Below are 24,586 nucleotides of genomic sequence, written 5' to 3' on the forward strand. Positions count from 1 at the left end.
AGATGTTTTGTTGTGTGAGTGTTGGGTCTAAGTTGGTCATTGCCTGATCATGGGATTTAGAAGACAGAGATGACATGTGGTGCAATTTTAGAGGGTGAAAATCTTATCTGAAATATGAGATTTGAATTTTATAATAAATATCGACATGTGGCAACCGAGAATCTTATCCAAAAATATTATTTGAAATTTGAGATGTGAATTTTATAATAAATATTGACACGTGGCAACTGAAAATCTTATCTGAAATTCTTATCCAAATTAATTGTTTAAGTATTTTTTTAAAAATAAAATAAAGTGAATAGTAATTACCCTTTGCCATAGCAATGGGTAGAAACACAACTTGCCTTTTGCCATGGAAATAGGTGGAAATGCTCTAATGGATCCTCTCCTCATGGAGGCATTCTTTTGTAAGGCTGTGCTATATGGTAGTACAGTCAGATATTTTATAGGTTCATTTTTTTTTGTTTGTTTTCTTTCTAGGCCAATTTTGATTTTCTATAAAATGTTTTCAAGGTCAATATTGAAGCATTATACATTTTTCTTTTTCTTTTTTAAACAATTAAATTCATTGATAAATAGGGTAAATATCCATAATACATACATGAAGAACATAGCCCCAAAGGAGGTTTTTGCAAAACAAAAAATCCAGAGAACATGAACAAACATGCACAAACATTGCAAGAGAGTGAGTACAAAAATGTACAACTTGAAGCCCAGCTCATTTGGAGTTACAAATGAGGAGGACCTATAAAACCTGCAGCCAAACAGTACTTCAAGAAGACCAAGGCCATAGAACAATCTCTCAAACAACTTGGGATAGGAAACACCACGAAGTGGAAGGCATTACTACTCAGCATCCAATAGGACATTCTAATGAATATCACAGCATCTTCAAATCCCAACTTGATCCAAAAGCCCCAATGATTGTAGATCCAACAAAATCTAAAAGCTCCATCTCCAGTACGAGAGATCTAAAAGAAATCTAGCCCCAAAAAGAAGGTAATCAAACCCTAGAAAACTAGGGATACAAACCCTTGCAAAATCAAGGAATAGACAAAACCCAGCATAAAGCTGAGAGGAAAAACTCTCCACAACGTAACCCGGGGGGAGGGAAGAAGCCCGGGTTCTTCTCCTGCGCTCTTGCATGCACTCACAAGAAGGTCCTTCTCCTGCTTGCAATGGCTGGGCATCGTGTCGCCTTCTGCCATTGGAAACACCTCAACCAAAACACCAACCACCACCAAGAACAAGCATACAACCACACCCAATGAGCCTACAGCCTTCATGATTTCTTTTTTTTTTTCCTTTTTTTTTTTTGCTTCTTCTTCTTTTCTTTGTTGCTTTTTGTGTGGCAAGACTACCCCGCTTTATAGATTGTGAAGAGGGTTAAATTTGGGAGGAAACCCAACTGTTGCCTTACCAACTTTGATATTTTCCACAAACACAGCCCCTAGGAACTTGACTAAAAAGAACTTGACTAAAAAGGTCGCTAAACTCTTTGTCTAATTGTTTGAGGAATAGTATCTCCATTGGGACAACTTGACTAAGAAGAAAAAGAAAAAGGAACTGCAACTGAAAGAAAACTAGTAATAATAATGTGAAGAAAAGAAACTAGTAATGTGAAACTAGAAAACCACGGACAAATTTGACGTGTTCAGATCAAACCCGAACAGAAAAAAGGCAACAAAGAGGAGAGACAAAATTCACGTGTAATGGGCTCCAAAAATTGAAGACTTTTAATATCCTTGCATGGACATGGTCCTTCTAGGAAGCTACTTGGAAGATGAGTCATTCTATAGTGAGGACCTTCAGCTTCAGATGAGGCACAATCTCATAATCGTTAGATCAAACTAATTAATTTGATCAAACGGCTAATTAATTTGGTCTAACGGTTAAAAGATAGGGCCACTACTAAAAAACTGGGCTAAAAGCACGAATTTCATTCATGTTCTTTATGTTAAATAACACGGATATTCGTACTGTATAAAGCTAGCCACACTGCCGCCACTTTAAAGTTGTCTATGCTCTTTATAAGAGTTTCCATTGATTATAGAGCACAAATTTATTACTTCATGGCAAATATTTAGAGCACGAATGAAGCATTTGTGCTTATATAGTAGTTGGGCCCCACCAAAACTCCACCTCTTGATAGTAGCTCTTTGAGAATACGAAAATAATACTTTTTTTTATTCAATATGGACACAAATTTCTCTAAACGTGGCTAAAAAGGCAAACTTTAAAAAAAAAAAAAAAAACTCAGATACCAAAAACAAATAAATTTTGTTACAATAATTATTTTGTACAACTCTGAGTATCTTCGTATTTTATTGATTTGCAGTACAGCCCACAGAATTTGCAAGAAAGTCCCTATTGAGTCCTAACAATATCATCGTCCAATCTCCAGATATGCTTTCTTCCTCCAATTTCTCTAATATCTTCTTCCCATTTCAAAATTGCATACAATCAGATTCAGTGAACAAAAACAAAGATGCTCAAAAATTACCATAAATCAAATCAAAGCAAATTTAATTGATATCAAAATATTGAGGATAACAAAATTCTCAAAAGAAATAGCAGTAGCAGTCGAAATACCAGTAACATAAGCAGAAACAAGGGAAACACTACATGGGAAATAGCAGTAGTAGTAGCAGAAGCAGCATACTCACCAAAAATTTAGGCATTCCATATCTAGATAAAGGTTGCAAAGAGTGAGAAGATTTCAACGTCAACTGTGTTTCAAAAAACTGTAATTTAAATAAATGCTACAACTACAACCAACCAACATTAAAGCCTTAAAGCAAAGGGCCCTACAGTAAAAGAACAAGAAGGCACCTTGAATGTTCTTGAGTAGAAAATCGAGTTACTTCATTCCATCAAGTTGAACAATCATTTTCTTGAGGATTCTAAAACCAAAATTCAAAATAGCAGTAGCACAATTTCAAAAAGGGGTTCTTAGATCTAGGTTCAAAACGAGTAGCTGTCATTGGGTCTAGTCCTCGTGTTTTTGGTTTTAGATGTAGGTCCTTTGACATTTATTACTTTTTTGTTGTGTCGATTTTACCCTTTAAGGTAAATAAGGAAAACACATTGAAAATCTAAATTTAATACATTATTTCCTTGAAATTGAATTCCAAATTTTGAATTTTGAATTTTGAATTTTGAATTTTTTTTCCTTGATAATATTCCTAATATATAGATAAAATACAATTTAATCAATAAAAAGTAAAGACTCACATAGTATACCAATCGATTAGACAAGCACCCACATTAAATTATGTACCTGACATACAGGTAAGTATTTTTTTCTTGAGTTTTCTTAAGAAGTTTTTTCTGGAGGTTCATATTTATATACATACGTACATGTCATCCATGTAATAGTGTTTTTTTTTTTTTTTTCAAAGAAATTTTGTATGGATTTTTATCTCAGTTGAGTTTAAAGATCCATACCAAGATATTATATGAGTTCAATTAGCTGGGCTAGAGGGTATAACTACCTAGACTAGAGGTAATTTATGGATTTAATTACCTGGACCATAGGTAATTTATGGGTTTAATTACCTGCATACTGCATACGAGGTGTATGCATAGGTACCTTACCTATTGTTAAGGTATGAAGTTTTTATGAACTCTTATTGCAAATTTTGATGTCGGTATACCTTGGGAAAATTTCAGAATTCAATAAATAAATTTGCAATTAAATTCAAATCAAATATGATAATTAATATCCTACAAATCAATAACTTACCAGTTTTAGGAATTCATAATTTACCTTATTTATGTTTTAGGTGCATAACTGGAACAAAAAATAAAAAATAAAAAAAGTAAATATCAAGAAATTGAAATAGGCATGTAATTTTATGTGGCGCAAAAGTCAAAGGACTTGGATCAACAACAATTTCTGCGTGGATTGCACCCAAAATCTCTCCTCATAATTGGACTTATGCCAAATTTTCTATTTCAAAAAATCCTTGTTTACCCCAAAAAGGACCTGTTGGCCATTCGCATGGGGTTTGGCCATGGAGTTTGCTTGTTGTGATTGCGAAGGCGTGCCACTGTTGGCAGTGAAAAACTCCAACAGACTAAAAATGGTAAGACTGAAAAATGCGCACTGATATTGACTTTAATCAATCGATTGTGGATTGGGTGGGGAACTAACCCAATACAAGGTTCTTTTCTATGCCTCAATTAAGAGGACTTCAATATTCATCTAGTGCGAAAATGGTAACTAACAGAAGCTGAAATTGAACCGTAATGGAAATGATAGAAGTTTATCGGAATATTTATCTATTTAGACAACTTGAAAGAAAAAGGAAGTACATAAACAACACAACCTAAAGATTTCTCTATTCAAGATCTAGAACATAAAATTAAAATGGAGATTGAAGATTTCTCTATTCAATCTTGTATAAGAAAAAATCATACCAAGAGTTGGCAGAGCAAAATAAAGAAAATTCCTCAGGAGTTGTCAATTGGGAAATTCAGAGAATGAAAAAGGAAGGTTGTTTCAAGCTTTTGAGCTGGGCTTATAGACGTTGAGTTTGGTTTTTGTTGGTTGAGTTGTGTGTGTCTTTGCTGATGATTTCTCCTTCGATTTATGGAGAATGAAGGTCGGTTAAGTGGACCAGCAACCAATTTGAAGTACCCACTTGCCATTGGTTTTGGTGAGTGGGTTGCTAAAAATACAAGTAAACCCAAAAAAGTTGTTAAGAGGCTTTGATGCGATTTGACAGAAGTTGTCACTATTAGACTTAAAGAAATTCAAAGTATTAGTCCACTTGCCATTGATTGGTGAGTGACAGCCAAAAGTATCTGACTAAAAGACAAAAAGAAAGGGAGAGATAATGACCACCATCTCTCTTCTTTCTTTATTCATTCTTTAAGCCCACTTGCATATTATTTTATTCTTCTTTCAACTTTGGTGTAGACTTTTCATGCGTATGCTGGGCTTTGGCTTTGTTTTAATATTCTTCATCACAGAGAATATTAAATTGTTTCCATCTACAACAACATTTTTTTATTCTTCTTCGAATCAACTCACTTGTGATGAAGTCCCTCCATTGATAAAGTGAAACTTGATTTGCAGCCACTGAGTCTCTCCTCCGAACATGCTTGATGCATAATAAATAGGGAATGCTAGGTTGATCCAATTGCTGCCAATTTCGGATATGTTGTTCTCCACATAAGTAGGAACAACATTCATGTTTCCATTTGAGTAATAGAAAATCTGATTTAGCATAGTTGCAACTGACTAGTCGTCACAGACTGCTGTCACGAACAGAAATCATGATGAGTGCTCTGAAGATTCAATACTTGTGCAAATGACGCCAAATTAGGATATGTCGTAGTAAACATCCAAATGAACAACTTTCATGAAGAACGAATGCTCATTTGAGGACTGGAAGCGGCCCGAATCGGGCCATAATTAGGCCCGAATTGCCACTGTTTTCAGCTTTCGCTATTGTTGGTATGCTTATGCTTTTTGATGTCGCGAGGATTCCACATTTATCCAAATTTGGATATGTTGCAGTAGACATTCTAATGAAAAACTTTCATGAAGAAAGACAATTCATTAGAGCATTGGAATTAGGCCCGAATTGCTGCTATAAGCTTTTTGCTAGTGCTGCGCATATGGTGTTTTCAGCTCTTAGAATTCCACATTTGTCCAAATAAACCCAAATTTGGATATGTTGCAATAGACATAGAGATGAACAACTTTCATGAAGAACGAAACTTGATTTGAGCGCTGGAAGTTGAATTTTGGGCTCACTCCATCTGACTGCAGCAATTCATGTCTGGCCATATTTTGGCCATTTTGATGTTCATGGAACATTATCTTCCATTTTAGGCAAAAATACGATTTTTGGTACAAACAACCCCAATCGAACTCAAGATTCATTCTTAAACTCACCCATAAACAACAAATTTCATGCCCAAAATCGAAGAAAGAAATTAATTAAGATAAACCTAGATTCTCATATCAGCACCCAAAAAGAGATAAACAAAAAACTAGAAAGAAAATTCACTTGAGAGAAATCACCGGATATGGAGAGGATCTACATATATATCCAATAATCCGATCCGAAATATTTATTTTCATAAATTTTCAAATTAACAAAACTAACATAGAATAAATTAAAAAAACAATCCATAAAAGAATATGATAATTGCATCCAAAATATTCAATTACACTTCAACAGGAACAAAAATCTTACAGCTCCACCTAAATACTTTCATCTTAGTCCTGCATTTCTTGTGTTTTTCAGTGACTGAGTGAGAGAGAGAGAGAGACAGAGGAAGAAGATGAGGTCCGCTTTACCCCCAAAAAAATATGAGGTCCGAGAGAAGGTGAGAGGAAGAAGAAGATGAGTAATGGAGAAGAGAGAGTAGATCAAGAAAAATGGGCGACGACTACATTTGAGAGTAAGGAGGGAAATAAAATAAAGAAAATAAATAGAGTAAGGAGAGAGCCGTGTGTTGTTGTCCAACTCTTTTTTGCAACATTTGAGACACAATTTATAAAGAGAGTAAGGAGGGAAAACAAAATTATAAAAAATAAAAAAAGACAGGAAGATAGAGAGAGAGAAGGAGTCGCCTCTTTGAGAAATCATTACTTTTTACTTTTTTTTTTGGGGGGGTGAAATCATTACTTTTTACTTTGTTTACAGTATTTTGGACGCAATTTGGGTGGTGCTAGAGGCACCACCTTGGGCACCAACTGTCTAATAGAGGTGGAGCCCTCCAATACAACGGGTCCCACGTTCTATTAGAGAGTTGGTGCCCAAAGTTGGTGCCTCTAGCATTTTCCATTTCAATATCTGTGCTCTATTTGAAATTTGTGCTCTATCTATATATAGAGTATAGACTATCATACTTTGAAATGTGTGCGGTACAATGCCACAAAATTCAATATTCCTGCCCAATACTGAACTATAAAAGTGTAAGTAACAAGAAACAAGCTTTTTATTGGTATAAGGCACAAATAATGTTTTAGGGTTATAATTTTTTATTAGTACAATATATAAGAAAAATGCACAAAAGTATATTTTTCATAGTTAAAAAAGCTTCAACCATTCAAAAAGTGTAGTGACAAATTCTATGCTATGGTAATTGGGCACCAAATTTGTGCTTAAACGGCTTTAGGCACAGTGATTTGCCTTTCCTGTTGTCATTAGACACAAAACTATTGTGTCTTCTTTGCATGTCACACAAATACTACATATTTGTGTAAAATATAATTCAAAAAGACATGAACTTCATTTTTGTGATCTTCAGGTCGTGCTTTTAGCCCACTTTTGTAGTAGTGGGCCTAATTTAAGGCCTTAGATAAGGCCCTCATTATAGAATTCTTGCCCAAAAGAGACTTGTAATTGACTTCTGGTGGCTAGCCCAAAGAAAGTTATTGTGTAGATCTACCTTACAAATAAATTAGGAATTCTTGTGCTCATTCTAGATGAAGAAATAACATCACAACTTGTAAAGTAATGTGAACATGTTCTTCTTATATATAAAATTTCCATGGCTATAAATTCAAACCATAAACTAAAAGTTTCACAGCAAACTTTTCATAGGCGAATACGTATATGAGATGTACATATTGCTTGTTGTTTACACCATAATCAACCGAGCATGTCCAGCCTCAAAACAACTAGCACCAAGGCAGACATGCCTTCTCCCCTGCCGAAGGAAGACACTCTTCAGACACCTGCCGAAGCTCCCGACTGCCGAAGCTCCCAATTGCCAAACCTAATCTCCATGACACGTGTCACCACCACAGCAACTGGCACAAAATCCCACATTGGAAATCTACACAAACCTCCCACTTTCACTTCCCTATAAATAGGGAACAGTACCCTAGTAAAAAGGGTAACTAATTTCTTACCTTTACTGTTACTCTGCCAAAGTTACTACTTATAGCTGACTTAAGCATTGGAGAGTCTTTGGCCAGCACTACACCGGTGTCCGAAGCTTAACGATTGCTTCTCCTACTTTGTCTTCTGCAGGGTACCCAACTACTGAAGTTCCTAGCCCCTTTTCCTACCAAAGGTCCTAGCCCCTTTTTCCTTCTGAAGACAATCCCCTTATCTCTAAGTTGACCCTCTCCCCAAAAAGAGCATCAACAGTTTGGCGCAGTCTGTGGGAATCAACTCTTGAATCCCAACTCCCTCTACCAGCTCTGCTGGCTCCTTCTCCTATCAAGCCTCGTCGCCTCTTCTTCACCCCACATTCCGGTATGCCGAGTGAGGAAAGCATCGATACCCAACGCCACACCCCCCATGGGGAGTCCTCCCGAAGGAAGCCTTCGGCAGGAGGAGATCTCCAGGCAGAGGTGGAGTGCCTCCATGCCAGCGTTGCGAAGATGTCCGAGAACTACGAACACCTTCGCACCAAAAATGTGGAACTGGAGCATGATTGCCGAGCCCTGAAATGTAGTATGGAGGGCAAAGGCCACCAATTCACCTAGCAAGACCACACCCAGGATGTTGGGTACACCCAGCTGAACCATCCACTTACCTCTCGTCATAGCACTCCCATACAAAATAGGCTTGACAAAGGCAAGAGTCACCTCCACCCAGAAACCATCAAGTTGAAATTTCTCCGTGTTCCTCCGCCAAAAGGCCAGCCCAACTTCCCAACTAAAGTCTATCGGGACTGTAGACACGGTATATCGGAGCGTCGACCAGACCCAATCAACATCAATGTGGATCTCCACCACCCAAAGGCAACTCAGCTTGGGCCCCTGCCGAAGCCCACCCGTGCAGCCACCACGGAGGAAGTCGGGGACTCAGACGATTGGGAACCATACAACCCTAAGGACTGGGAGATCCATTGCTCCAAAGATTTCGAGGGCTGGGAAGACTATCCAACCCCACCTACCCAACCCTACAGGTCTTCGGCACCCAATACTCTTCCGCATGCTGACCCAGCTATGTGCCTCCTCTTTGAGAAGGTTCAGCGCCTGGAGAGTGAGCAGCATCGCAGCCACCAGCCCCTCTGGGCAAAACCACGACCTGGCCCCTTCACTGAGCGTATCCTCAACTATCATCAGGAGAAGGACATTCAGCCACTTCGTATTGCCTTCTACACTGGCACGGAGGATCCCCTCACCCATATCCACTCCTTCCAGTCTGCCCTTGGATGCAAGGGCCTCAGTGATGAAGGGATGTGTCTTCTTTTCCCTTCTACCCTCAGTGGTGCTGCTCTAAATTGGTTCTACCGGTTAAACCCTAGGACTATTAACTCCTTTGATAGCCTGAAGCAAACCTTCCTCGACCATTTCACGATCCAGACTGATCACTTGTACTCCGCGAACGACTTATACATGCTTCGGCAGGGTGAGGATGAACCCCTTCGGGAGTATGCAGCCCACTTCAGCCATGAGTACTCCCGCTGCCCAGATACCGATGATCAGGCTGCCTTCGGTGCTTTCAAGAGTGGCCTTCGCGAGTCCAACTTCCGTTACCTGTTCCACAGCAACCAATGGAACACCTACGCCGAACTGATGAAGCAAGCCGCTGTCCATGCAAAGGCTGAGTACTTTAATTCCAGGCGTGGCCCGGCTACCTTGGCACGTGGCGCTCCTGTTAGTCCCCTACCTGCTTCGGTACCCAACCCAGCACCCTAAGAGGAAGGATAGTTACCAGCACACCTTCAGCAATGGGAAGCGTGGTAGACATGGCAACCATCACCAGTCCAGCGGTGGCAACCCCCCAAGGACAGGTGATCGGGCTCCACTCCCTTTTACACCCAAGCCTAGGTTCGAGGTCTTCACCACCCTCAACACCACCTATGAGAATGTCCTGGTGCACGAGGAACCAATGATACCCAAGCCCCCCCCAAGACGACCGACCAGCAAACCTATGCCAAACACAGGTGTCTTCTGTCGCTTTCATCAGTTCAGTGGCCATGACACCGAATCTTGTATTACCTTGCGCAACATCATTGAGGGACTCATCCATGAGGGGAAGCTGGATAAATATGTGCACAACCTCCCACCCCCACCTAACCCTCACCAACGGCAGATCAACGTGATCTCCACCATCAGTGGTGGCCCTACATTAGCCGGATCCTCCAACAACTCCATCAAACACTATGTTCGCTCTTCCTACGCACACCAGGTCTTCAGCACCGAGCAGGGACGCATAGCGAAGACACAAAGGACGGGCTGGGCCCCCATTACCTTCAGCGAGGAGGAAGAGCGTGGTGTTATTCTCCCCCATGACGACCCACTGATTATCCGAGCAGATATCTCTAACTTCGACGTTGGGCGTATCTTGGTGGACACTAGCAGCTCGGTCAGTGTGATGTTTGCTGATGCTTTTAACAAACTCCAGGTCCCCGCTCATTTGCTCGACCGAAGCATCACACCCCTTGTGAGCTTCTCTGGCGATGTAGTTCAGCCCATTGGCAGCATCCATCTCCCTATATCTATTGGTTTAGCACCCCAGCGGGCAACCACCACCACTCCCTTCCTTATCGTGGATTGTCCCACAGCCTAGAATGTCATCCTCGGCCGCCTAGCCTTGGCACAAATGAAGGTATTCGTCTCCACACATATGCTACTACTGAAGTTCCCCACCCCCCATGGCACAGGCACGGTGAGTGGCGACCAACTGAGCGCTCGAAGCTGCTATGCTTCGGCAGTCAAATCCACCAATCGCCAAACCAAGGGTCAGGCCCTTACGGTAACCAAGGACCCAGCCCCTTCTCCAGCCGGAAATGAGCGACCTGAGGACCCTAGGGAGGAATCCGTCACCCAACAGGCCGAACCTGTGGAAGACCTTGAACTGGTTAGCCTCCATAATGACGTCCCGGATCGGCACCTCCCTCTCCCAGGAGCTTCGCTCTGACCTCGTAGCTTTCCTTCGACTTAACTCCGAGGTCTTCGCCTGGTCCTACAACGACATGCCTAGCATATCACCTGATGTCATTTCTCATCGGCTCAGCATTAATCCTGCCATCCGACCTGTTTGGCAAAAGCGTCGGGCCTACGACCCAGAGAGGTACGAAGCCATGAAGGCGAAGGTGGACAAGCTGGGTAGTATTGGATTCATCAGGGAGGTAAACTATTCCACCTGGCTGGATAATGTGGTAATGATCCGAAAACCGAAGAAAGGCTGGTGCATGTGTGTGGACTACACCAACCTCAATCGAGCTTGTCCGAAGGATAGCTTCCCTCTACCTAGAATCGACCAACTCGTGGACGCCACAGCAGGCCATGCCCTTCTTAGCTTCATGGATGCCTATTCTGGGTACAACCAGATCTTCATGCACCCTGAGGACCAGGCCCACACTTCATTCATCACTGATCGTGGCCTCTATTGCTATAAGGTAATGCCATTCGGCCTTAAAAATGCTGGCGCCACTTATCAGCGCCTTGTGAATAGCATCTTTGCCCCACTGATCGGCCACACTATGGAGGTTTATGTCGATGATATGCTAGTCAAAAGTCGCACCGCTGACCAGCACATTCCAAACCTCTCCGCTATGTTCGCCATCCTGAAGCAGTACAAAATGAGACTCAACCCCACGAAGTGCACCTTCGGCGTGGCTTCAGGCAAATTCCTTGGCTTCATGATCAGCCAGCGGGGAATTGAGGCTAATGCAGAAACGATTCAGGCCATCTTGGATATGACGATACCGAAGACGGTCAAGGACATCCAGAGCCTAACTGGATGCGTCGCAGCCCTCACCAGGTTTATCTCCAAGGCCACCGATCGCTGTACACCTTTCTTCAAGGCCCTCAAGGGCACTAAGCACAACATCACCTGGACCCCAGAGTGTGACAAAGCTTTCAGCGAGCTCAAGGAGTACATGAGCCGGGCCCCTCTATTGTCAACCCCTAGCCTGGAGACATCCTCACCATTTACTTATCCGTCTCAGCTACGGCGGTTAGCTCGGTGCTCATCCGTCCACATGAGAGTGCCGAACATTCTGTGCATTACGTTAGCAAAGCCTTGTAGGACGCAGAGGTTCGGTACCCAGACATTGAGAAGCTGGCTTTTTGCCTTAGTAGTATCCGCTAGACGCCTGAGACCTTATTTCCAGGCACATAGCATTCATGTCCTAACCAACCAACCGCTCAGACAAGTATTGCAGAAGCTAGAGACTTCTGGTAGGTTGGTCAAGTGGGCCAACGAGCTTGGTGAATTTGATATGCACTATAAGCCTCGCCCAGCTACCAAGGGTTAGGCGGTCGCAAACTTCATCTCTGAGTTTACAGAACCCCAAGCTTTGGCCACCCCCCAGGTCATACCTACTGAGCCCACTCCTCCATCGAACCTGGTTCACGTCGCCAGCAATGGCACCCTCGACCTTACCTAGCCCTTGTGGACATTGTATGTGGATGGCTCCTCCAATGCCTAGGGTTGTGGGGTTGGCCTTGTTCTTATCTCCCCAGATAAGGTTGTCCTTAAGTATGCCCTTCGCTTTCAATTTCATGCCTCCAACAATGCGACCGAGTATGAAGCACTCCTAGCTGGCCTTCGACTAGCCAAGGAGATGGACGCTAAACAAATCCAGATATTCAGTGACTTCAGGCTCGTTGTTCATCAGGTTAACCAGGACTTCACTGCTAAGGACATCTCTATGACAGCATACCTTCAACATAGCCGCCACATGTTGACTACCTTTGATGCTTATCTCATTAGCTAGGTACCACATTCGGAGAAGAGCCATGCCGATGCTTTGGCCAGGCTAGCCTCGGCCTTGGACCAGGGCAATGGTCGAAACATCCACATCGAATTCCTAGATCCGCCCTAGCACACAAACCCCACTCATCTGTACCATTGATAACAGCCTTACTTGGATGGACCCCATCCTTCAATTCTTGCAAAACCAGACACTACCCGCTGATCCTGCTGAAGCACGGCATGTCCGTTATCGCTCCGCTCGATACCTGATCATCAATGGCTCTCTATATAGGCGTGGCTTCAGCCTTCCCTACCTTCGGTGTCTTACTCCAGAGGAAGGTACTTATGTTCTTCGGGAGATCCATGAAGGCATCTGTGGCAATCATTCAGGCGCTCGGTCGCTAGCACATAAGGCCATTAGGCAAGGATACTTCTGGCCCTCACTTCACACCGATGTCCAGGCCTTCACCCAGAAGTGCGATAAGTGTCAGCGATTTTCCAACATCCCACAACTTCCAGCTGAACCACTGACAGCCATGGTCAGTCCTTGGCCATTCGCTCAATGGGGACTTGACCTCATCGGACCTATGCCCGAGGGCAAGGGCCAGGTCAAGTATGCAGTAGTAGCTGTGGACTACTTCACCAAATGGGCTGAAGCTGAGGCCTTAGCTACCATAACGGTAGCTCGCATCGAAACGTTCGTTTGGCAGAACATCGTATGTCGTTTCGGCATCCCTCACACCATCGTCACGGACAACGGCCGGCAGTTCGACAATGCAAAGTTCAAGCAATTTTGTTCCAACCTCAAGATACGTCTTTGCTTCGCCTCCCCAGCCCATCCTCAGTCCAATGGCCAGGTCGAAGCTGTGAACAAAATCATCAAGAAGACCCTGAAGACCAAGCTTGACAAAGCCAAAGGTTGCTGGCCAGAGTTACTCCTAGAGGTCCTCTGGTCCTACCGCACCACCTTCCGTACCTCCACGGGAGAAACACCGTTTTCTCTTTCCTTTGGTACCGAAGCTGTGGCCCCAGTGGAGATTGGCCAGCCCACATGCCGAACCTCCACTTATGATGCCGAAGCCAATGACGAGCAGTTAGCACTGAACCTCGACTTCATTGATGAGCTTCGTGACCAATCCAATATGCGCAACGTCGCTTACAAACAGCGTATCGCCAAGTACTATGACTCCCGAGTCAAACCCCGTGCTTTCAAGACTGGGGACTGGGTCGTGCGCAAGGTTTCTTTGGCCACTAAAAATCCTAATGAAGGTACCTTGGGCCCAACATGGGAAGGCCCCTATGAGATTACCAAAGTCTGCCGCCCCGGCACTCATCAGCTTCTTGATCCCAAGGGCAAGACTTTGCCTCATCCTTGGAACGCTGATCACCTCAAGTACTACTATAAGTAAGCACACCTAGACCCTAGGACAATGTGTTTTCTTAGACTTTGGTTTGGAGACTTGACTCGACTATCTCTTGTACCTTTTTACCTTTCGGCACTTATCTAGTGAAATGGCCGACCCTGGCTAATTTTTATCAATCACATGATTTTCATTTTGCTAGCACAATTGATATCAAATGACAACAAGTCTAATATCATAGCACATCAAAATAAACTTGCCCCAAGCAAGGCAAATGTTCATACATAGCTTAAATAAACATCAAGTGTTCCAAGAATAGCTAAAGTACATAAGGAAGGCAACGCCTTCAACACTAGGTAGAAGCGGCATCCGCAGGAGCCGGCTCTGACTATGTAGCGGCAGCAGTGGCATCAATAGTGGGACTAGGAGAAGGTGGCTCGCCACTCGTATCGAAGTTAATCTCAACCGAAGGGTTGAACCTCGCCAATCTCTCCTCCCAGCGAAGCTGCTCATCCACCATCCGGTCCATGATGTAGCTCCTCAGCTCCTCTGACGATCGGAACGACTCGACTGCTTCGGCACAGGCCGCATCTATCTCATCGGCCTTCGACCGTGTCAGCTCCCCAATCTCTTTGGCCAGCTCGGCCTTCGACCGTCTCAGCTCCTCCACCTCCTTGGCTAGCTCTACCTTCTGCAACAGCAGGGTGTTCCTTTCTCGGATGGCCTCCTGCGCCTCTGCCATTTTGCTCTTGGCCAGCTCATCACGCGTCTTCAGCCTCTGAATTTCCTTGTCTGCCTTAACCATATTGACATACATCTCGCCAAAGGCCTACAACACAAAATATCTTCAATCAGAGCAAACTAGAGTGATAAGTACAAATTCATAAACAAATACCACTTACATAAGTAGACGTAAGAATCGTCTTCTAGGCCCGATCCGCATAGTTGGAGCCCTGAGTCCTCACCAGAGCCTCGGGATCACTCTTCACGCCTTCCAGGAAGACGTTCACCAAAGGAACTTCCTGCCGATGCATCCCCAAGTTGACCTCCTTCTTGGCCCGACACAGCTTGGAGAAGTCCACCTTCTCCACCCCTTCAGCAAACACATCGTCAGTACTGAAAGGTAGCTTCGGCGGCGCCTGCAGGTTAAAGGGAGGAAGCCTAGGCCCTTATGATCGGTTCATAATTGTATATCATTTTGTACCCTTCTAGCTTATGATTTGGTTATGTTTTTGAGTTAAACTTGTGCTTTTAATCCTTTTTGTGTTTATCTTTCAGTTCATTGAGCTTTAGGTAATAATGATGGCTTTAGAGAGCATAATTCATGCAATTCAAGCATGTTAAGGCCTAATTTGGATGAATGGATGAAGAGCTTAAAGACAAACTCAATTTGGCTACAGCCCCCTGCCAGTCCAGTTCCGTAGGTCATATTGCAAGCTTTGTTTCAACAACCTACATAGCTCGAATGAGGCCCCATTCTTCATGAACGTTGTTCCAATTGGTGTGTACTACAACATATCCAAAATTCAGCCCCATTGGATAAATCTGGAGTCCGTTACCTAGCAAACACAGAACCATGCTCAGGATGGATCTTATCAGCGCGAAAAATGAGTTAGCAATTTGTTTCGGCCTTAACTTCTTCCTCCGACCTTGGATTGGCCCAAATAACATATGGCTGGAAAGAAGACATTCTGAACTTCAATTTCGAGTGCTTAAAGTCCTAATTTGATTAAGAGAAGCCCAAGTTGTAAGCCCTTGAAGTTGCTGGTCATGCTGACCTCAGCATGTGCTGGTTGGATGCTTGGTCATGGTGAGCTAGGTATGAGCTATCATTTCTGGTTGGAAGCTTGGTCATGGTGACATGAAGATGAGCTAGGGCTGCTGGTGGGATCTATTGGTGAAGTGCATCAACCAATTCAAGATTTTCTAATACAAGTGCATCACCCAATTTAGATTTTCTAATACAAGTGCATCAACCATTTCAGATTTTATAAAACAAGTGTTGTATGCATTAGCCATATTGAATTCAGATTTTCACTTCCCCTAGGCCTATAAATAGGGAAGTTCTCTAAGCTTGTAAACACACCCCAAGGGGGGGAGCTCTCAAACACTTCTCTAGAGCTCCCTTCCCTTCTCTCCCTCAAATTCTCTTAGTTTCTCTTTCTAGTTTTCAATTGTTGTAATGAAATCTTTTGTGTTGAAATTTTCCTTAAGTTTTTCTTAGTTCCACTTTACTTTTCATTATGTAAATTCTTTTCTTTAGTCTCAAGTTTGATTAGTTTCCAAGTTTCAATTATGGTTCATGTTCTTATTCATTATGCTTATAAGTTAATATGCTAGTTTGAATGATTGATCACCATTAAGGCTTGCATGTTAGCTATCTTGGTTTGAATTAAAAGTATACACCATGCTTTAATTCGAATTGAACTATGAATAGGAAGAGTATGTATGGACATTCGACAACAGGGATTAGATATATGCTTGGTTGTTTAAATTGTTCTTCTATGCTTAATGGGTTCCTAATGCTTAATTTTAGGTTAGACAACAAATGATCAAATTAGGGAATTAGGAACACAAGGTTATGACCACACACCATGGCTTAATCATACATGAGCTAGAATCAATCCGTTAATCTAATTGAACTTGGGAACTTATCTACTTGAGTTAGTTATTTTCTTTCTTCCTTGTTTTATTTATTTCCTTTCTTTTTCATTTCTGTTTTGTGTAGGGAAAATGAATTGAATCATTCAATCACCAATCCTCGTGGGATCGACCTCGCACTTACATATGCTATACTACCAAACGGCTCGTGCACTTGCGAGTATCACAAGTTGAGGATGCAGCTTAGTCCATTTTGGTGCAGCTGTATCTATGCAACACCTACCCCCATCACACTCTGGTGGGCTTCCTCCAACGCTTTCCTCTTCCCCAGCACGTCTGCAACCAGCCCCTCATTGTCACCCCTGGGTCGCTTCCCAGTCACCTGCTGGCTCCCTCCCTTCTCCGCCTTCTTGGCCCGGGACTCCTTCAGCCGCTTCTGCATCTCGGCCTCATCAATATCAACCACAACCTTTGTGCTCCCCTTTATCACACCTGCCATTGCACATCAAAAGCTAAGTTAGTCACAATTACAAAAAGGGATCAGAAGACAAACAACAAAGGTGACCTAGGTACTTACTTCCTTGCAACAGTCCAGACTCAAATAGGTTCTTCTGAGTGACTAGGTTTCGGTACTCCCGCTCGGTCTCAGACAACAATGACACCTTCTCAACTTCCTCTTCTTGCTCCTTGGCAATTGGTCCCCACTTCACCGAACCTGCAACAATGGTTATATACTACTCAGCCATTTAGACTTGCACAAGTAATAATGGAGAACCAAGAATGAACACAACAAAACAGCAATTAGTCTTAAAGGATGGGGCCAAGGACCTATAGACTGGAAGTGGGTAGGAATGTGTTTGACAACGGTCTTCCCTGGGGGACACTCCCAATCACCATAGGCCAAGCACCACCTGTTCCTCCAAGACTTCTGAGTAGAAGGCATGTCACGGATAAAATAACCCCTCTCCTTTGCTTTTCGGCAATTGGCTTGTACCCAGCCAAAGCTTCCCTGTTGCTTTGAAATTGAGTACAAATACATGAACTGCTCAAAGGTTGGCTCATCCAACCCAACCAACCACCAGGCAATGTAAATCCCATGAAGAAGAATCCAAAAGTTGGGATTATATTGCCCCGGCGCATATCCCAGTCTAGCCAACATCATCTGCACCCAAGGATGAAACGGTAGTCTGAAGCCATGCTGGTACATATCTGTGAAAATCAACACTGAGCCATCTGAAGGATATCTAACCACATCAGCTTCAGTGGGTAATCTCAAGCCTACATAAGGAGGAATACAATAATCTGCCCGAAGCTCGGCCAACTTTACTTCTGAAAGAGAATTCCGCCTCGCCAACGGGACACCAACCCGTATATCCACACCCTCTGAAGCTGAACCCACGACTACTCCTACGGACCCAGATGGGGATGCCTGATTACTCGAGCCCACCTCTGTTGTATAAGGCCTGGCTAGAGCCCGATCAAATATGGCCTCTAACTCCTTGTAATTTCTCTGCATCCTATTATATGAAGACAACCCATAATCTATGGATGGCTCAGCCCTATCCCCCTCATGTACTACCATCCTACTCTCAATAACGCCTTCTACAACATCCTCTGTCTGGGAACTCTCACATTCTGAACAAACATAAGGGCTTGGCTCTGGCTGGGAACTCTCACTTTCGGTATCTTTCCCACCAAAGGCAGGGGGGTCATGGCTTTCTCTATCAGAACTTTCAGACATCTACAATTTGCATAAACAAGAAAATGAACTAATGCACATGCAAGAAGGATCGAAACATACATTCAACAAGTTCATATCAATGTTCAAGGTGTTCATCCAGTTCATACTCATACTCAAGGTGTTTATCCTAGTCTTCAACATGTTCATACAAAAAAGGACAATTCAATTTGAAAATTCAAGGCAAAGGAGGTCTAACCTTGTTTGCACCACCACGGAAAGCTCGCCGGAAATCTTTCTGATCACTACTCCACCACGAGGTATTTCGTCGGAAATCTCCTTTCCTCCTTCTCACTTTCTCAAAAATTTCTCAAGTCTCAAGTGTGAGACCTTCTCTACTCCAAGCTCCTATTTATAAATCCTCAAGGGTACCAATGCCTTGGTTCACGAGAAAACCCTACCACCCTTCCAATTTCCCTCTCAAAATCCTTGTACCTGCCTCACATTTTGAAATTCAAAATTCAAAATCCAAGGAAAACAATTATTAATTGGGTGGGCAAAGAAAACTAGAAAGGGGCTTGCTGAACGGCAAGGCCCGTGCAGAACCAATATAGGGGTCACAAAAATTTAAACTCTACAAAACACCACTAAGGCCTAGCCCTAACCCTTGCCCATGCCCTCAAGGCAAAAGTCAACCCTTGTCAACATTTTTTTAAAAATATCCTACTCTAGCCTTGCTAAAGTTCTAACTCCAAAGCCGGAACGGCTGCCCAGCCCATCCAATATCCTCCCTTGCCGAAACAAAGCAACCAAGGGCACCTATCGAACGGTAAGGCCCATGGAAAAATTTGGGGACTTGCAAAGACGACAAAATCTTGCCCCGAAAACTCAAACCAAACACCCTTGCACAAATACAACAGACCCAGCTCTAACTCCTACCAATTTTTCTCTCCTAACTGAAGGAACTGTCTATACACAAATTGTAATATCCACCCTTGCCGAACGGCAAGGGCCATGCAGAAGCAATGGAAGGGTCACAAAAAAATATTATCACCTTGCCCACGGAGACCCAACTCCTAGTCTTGCCGAAGCCCAAGCCTTGATAGCTCCAAGGATTGAAAAAGTCCAACTTCAGGCCTGCCCAAACCAAAAACAACCCAGACACATCAACTTCAGCAAGTTCAAAACAAGGATTGGCCTTGCCGAGCGGCAAGGCTCGTGCAGAAGGTGCAAGAGGCTCGCGAAAACCCAAGTACAAATTCGTACAGAGGCCACCCTTGCCGAACGGCAAGGGCCGTGCACAAACAAAAATAGGAAGCTACAAAAACAAGGCACACGAAATTACCTACTCCAGCCGTGCCGATGTTCTAGCTCCAAATCCACTCCAGCTGAAACATCAGGGGGACTAAACACCCACGGCGCAGCCCCAACAAATACACCTATGGCCCAGCCCCTACGAATAGCCCAGCTCACAAGCCGTTCAAGTCCAAGGTTTGACAAAAGCCCAAGGGCTCAATCTCCTTGCCGAATCTGCCCTTGCTAAACCCAGCTTCAATGGCCAATTCGAATCTCCAAGACTCGACAATTTAAAAAGTCACGGCTAAAGAAAAGAAAGACACGGCTCAGCCGTCACACCACCGAAGCCCAGCCGTCGAAACTTTTAAACAAAACCCTTGCCGAACGGCAAGGGTCGTGCGGAATCTATATGGCCTCCCTCCGAACTCAAAACCCAGCCTTGCCGAAGCCCTAGCTCCCAGACCCGATGCCAAGGTCTCCTGCAAACCGAAGACTCTCGTACAAGAACCTGGCTCCCTTGCCGAACGGCAAGAGCACGCTTCCAAAATTCAGGATGCCAAAACCAATCGGAGGCTCACGTTACACCTCCACCCTTGCTGAAGCCAAGCTCCCTCACTTTACACCTTCACCCTTGCCGAAGCCAAATCCTAGCCCTAACTAAATAGACGATGCTAGACTTGCACCCCTCACCTCCAAACCCTAGCACTTATCTCACAATTTATGGACCCTTGCCGAAAGCCCAGCTCACGTGGTCTCTCAAAATTTTGGCCCTTGCCAAAAGCCCATCTTGGGCTCAACCCCATATCGCCAGACCCCACTGCTTGCCGAAGCCTTATAAACCCCAGCTCTACACCTTAACCAGCTCTAAAAAGGCGAGACTTGAGACAAATCACGGGCTTAGGCCCAAACCGTAACTTGTTGTGTCTAGCCCTTACCTAGCCCTATCTTGCGCAAAACAGGCTCCATAAAAGCCGTGGATGGCCTTTGCCGATCGTCACCTTGGTCCCCCGCCAAGCCCAGTACTCAATCCTAGACATATCTGCAGCTTGGCTTCTTGCCAAAGTACCCATGACTGAAGCCACAAAAAAAAACAAACAAAAAACAAAAAACAAAAAAAAATTTTGCCTTGCCAAACGGCAAGAAGCATGTAGAAGCTGAGGGACTGCTAATTTGGCTGACCTAGCCCAAAAAAAAAAGAAAAAAAAAAGAAATTTTTTTTTTGACCTAAACCAAGAGGCACGACACTTGCCTAGCCTAGCACCTAGGCCATATTCTTGAAAGCTTGACGCAACTTCTAGATTGCCAACTTGGGGGACTAGGGAATGCCCTACGGCTCCCACTGAATCTGGAATGCTCGGTCATGATTACACAAAATCTTACAAGTTCCCAACCCAGAAGTTACTTCTTGACCGCAAACTTGGGGGACTACTGTTTACACCATAATCAACCGAGCATGTCCAGCCTCAAAACAACTAGCACCAAGGCAGACACGCCTTCTCCCTTGCCAAAGGAAGACACTCTTCCAAGGTGCCAGACACCTGCCGAAGCTCCCGACTGCCGAAACTCCCAATTGCCAAACCTAATCTCCATGACACGTGTCACCACCACAACGACTGGCACAAAATCCCACATCGGAAATCTACACAAACCTCCCACTTTCACTTCCCTATAAATAGGGAACAGTATCCTAGTAAAAAGGGTAACTAATTTCTTACCTTTACTGTTACTCTGCCAAAGTTACTACTTATAGCTGACTTAAGCATCGGAGAGTCTTCGGCCGGCACCACACTGGTGTCCGAAGCTTAACGATTGCTTCTCCTACTTTGTCTTCTGCAGGGTACCCAGCTACTGAAGGTCCTAGCCCCTTTTCCTACCAAAGGTCCTAGCCCCTTTTTCCTGCTGAAGACAATCCCCTTATCTCTAAGTTGACCCTCTCCCCAAAAAGAGCATCAACACTTGTGTGCATGTATTGTATGTACGTATAGGATTGGCAGCGCTCTTTGCTCAATCTCACCTAAGAAATAGGGAAACTATAAATGTATGTATATATTTCCTATTCTTGAACTATACTATGTCTGGATCTTGTATTTAGATGAGGAAGAAGCCATTTGGAACCCTGAATATAGCCAAGGCTGAGGAAAGATTTGGCTTCTGCTTCGCTTAGCTTTTTGGTGTAGCGTGCTTGCCCGCTTATGTTTGACCCTAGACCCGAATTTTGAAACTCTCCATAGAACATATTGCTGCAAAAATTACCACATATATATGTAAATAAATAAAAAAAATGGATCCAAGAATAAGAAAACATTTTAGAAAAATAATGAAAATTGCTTACTTGGAACGTTCAGGGTGGCCAAAGTCGTTCCATCATTCAGGATGAAAGACATTGGCCATGTCGGTGTAGGCAAACACCACGGTGGGGCTGCTCCCCCAAGCCTTGCCCAAGTATGTACCCCTCGCATATGTAGTGCCAGTTATTTTGCAATGCCCAAATGAAAATCCATTATCCTCCGAAGCATCCCTTTGTTCTTCGGGAGGTACGAGCGCGTGGTTTAAAATTAGAAATGTCCTTTAATAAAAATAATGTTTTAAATTATCACGTAAAAGTAAATGACAATCAATTCGGATTACTCCTATAATTCAAAGTACGTATACATTTTCTTGGCCAGCAATATAATACACATAGAAGAAATTGTTCCTTGAAGAAAAATAAATAGTTAATGGGAATGGCTGATAAATGACGCAAATTCATGAATCAAAAAACACTAAACATAGATGTGAATTCGTGAATCAATAGAAGAGGCATGGTCTATTTGTTTCATCGTATAATCCATGCATGGACCCTTTTTTTTCCGGTTTGAATTACATTTTCTATTAGATATCTATCAATCCATATCTCTTCTCTGGAAAATTCCTGGATCCCCCATTGTATATAACTACTACTGCTATTGCTACAATGAGCAACCAACTTGTAAATTTTTTGATATTTTGCATTGCTTCATCAAATTTAAGTATTCGATATCGCCAAACAACATTATTCAATTATAAGTATTCCCTGTTTTACTGATAATTTTTGCAGGCTCTACACTTCTCCAAATGTAAAATCTTCAATTATAAACGGTCTTAAACATCTTGATAGCCTCCGAATCAGACCATAGGGCATAGTTGGTGCCATCCAACTTTATGTCAATATGTGCAGCGCAAGCTTCATAGGTAATCGTCGTTGGAATCGTCATCTGATTCGGGTTCAAGGTCGTCATCTGATTTGAGTTTAGGGTCGTCGTCTGAGTCGAGTTTGGGGTCGTCTTGGTAGGATCCTGATTTAGGATAGGGTTCGAGGTCTGAGTCTGCATCTTCATTAGTTGAGCCACCTGGGCACTCAACTCGGCTATGGTTGGTTGAGAAGGAGAGGAGGAAGCAGTGGTGCTACCGCCATGAGGATTAGAAGAGTCATCCTCCCCCATGGTGGCGGCTAAGGTTTAGAAACTAGAGTCAGCAATCCCAAGATCGCTGCTCTGATACCATGTTAAAATATGATAACTATGAGATAATATTTGTTTGTAAGAATTTTCTATGTATTCTTCTCCTTGTAGGAGGTCATATTTATAATACAACGAAACCTGAATGGGCAAGTAAATAATAAATTCATAAATCTATTTACAGTAGGAAATCAGGAATTAAGGTAAATCAATTACAATTATAATAGGAATTCTTGGTGTGTAAGAAAAGTAAGTCAACAGTTCCACAAGTCACGCCAACAAGGAGGACCCATAAAACCTGCAGCAAACCAGTACTTCAAGAAGACCAAGGCATAGAACAATCTCTCAAACAACTTGGGACAGGAAACACCATGAAGTGGAAGGCATTACTACTCAGCATCCAATAGGACATTCTAATGAATGTCACAACATCTCCAAATCCCCACTTGATCCAAAAGCACCAATTAATAATTGTATATCCAACCAAATCTAGAAGCTCCACCTCCAAAACAGAGAGATCTGAAAGCGATCTAGCACAAAAAGAGCAGTTCTACTAAAGAGTGGTTCTAGGAAAAATCCCCAGGAACCAAAGAGGTTTTCAAATCTGAAGCAGGTTTTGGGTTGAGGGGAGAAGAAGAGTCGAGGATTTTTTGGCACATCAAACTTTGTGATAACTTAACATTATACTTCAATTATCAAATGATTGTGTTTCCAATGAAATTGGCACATTGCAATAAAACTTTATTATTATATAACTTATTTATCGAAATAAACCTACTAAGTACTTATTTATAATACTCATTATTTTTAAAAGCTTACTCATACACGTTGATAGAAGAAAAGGGGAGGGAGTGACGGCGGGGCAAACACACTCAAAATGACCCTAAACCGCCGGCAGCAGTAGGCAGAGGCTTCCTGCCCCATAAAAACCTGCTTGCACGCATTAACAAGAAGGTTGTTCTCCTCCTTGCACTGGCTATAGGGCTCGTGTGTCCCCTTTCGCCATTGAAGCCGCTGCCACCACCACCACCACTAAGAACCACCACAATAGCCATATCGCGCAACCACTGCCCTCATAATTTATTCTTTATTTTTCCTTCTTAATAATTTGTCATTTCTTTAATTTCTAGCAATAATAATAATATTATAACTGATCATGTACATACACACCACCCCTCTTTTATAGATTGAGAAGATATGGTTCACCAACTTTGATATTTTCCATTATTATATATGCCCTTCATGTACGTACACTACTGGGACTGGTTCAAGCTTGACTTGAGGACTTGGACTGTAGGGTCAATTGACCGATTCGATATATATGAATAATATGATCCTCTAATATCCAAGCAGTATCGTTATTTTATATTAGCGTCTTAAGTTTTAGTCCAGGCAATAAAGTCCTTGAAAGTTATTCCAATACAATGAGAAAACTAAAGAAATTTATTTCAATTATCTAAGTGCAATCATAGGTTTCACTTCACCAATAATTAGTTAAGGATTTCTAATTTCAGCCACTTAATTTCATATACGGTATATATTAAA

This window comes from Prunus avium, chromosome 3 (genome assembly GCF_965620075.1).
Source record: "Prunus avium chromosome 3, drPruAviu1.hap1.1, whole genome shotgun sequence".
Lineage (NCBI taxonomy): Eukaryota > Viridiplantae > Streptophyta > Magnoliopsida > Rosales > Rosaceae > Prunus > Prunus avium.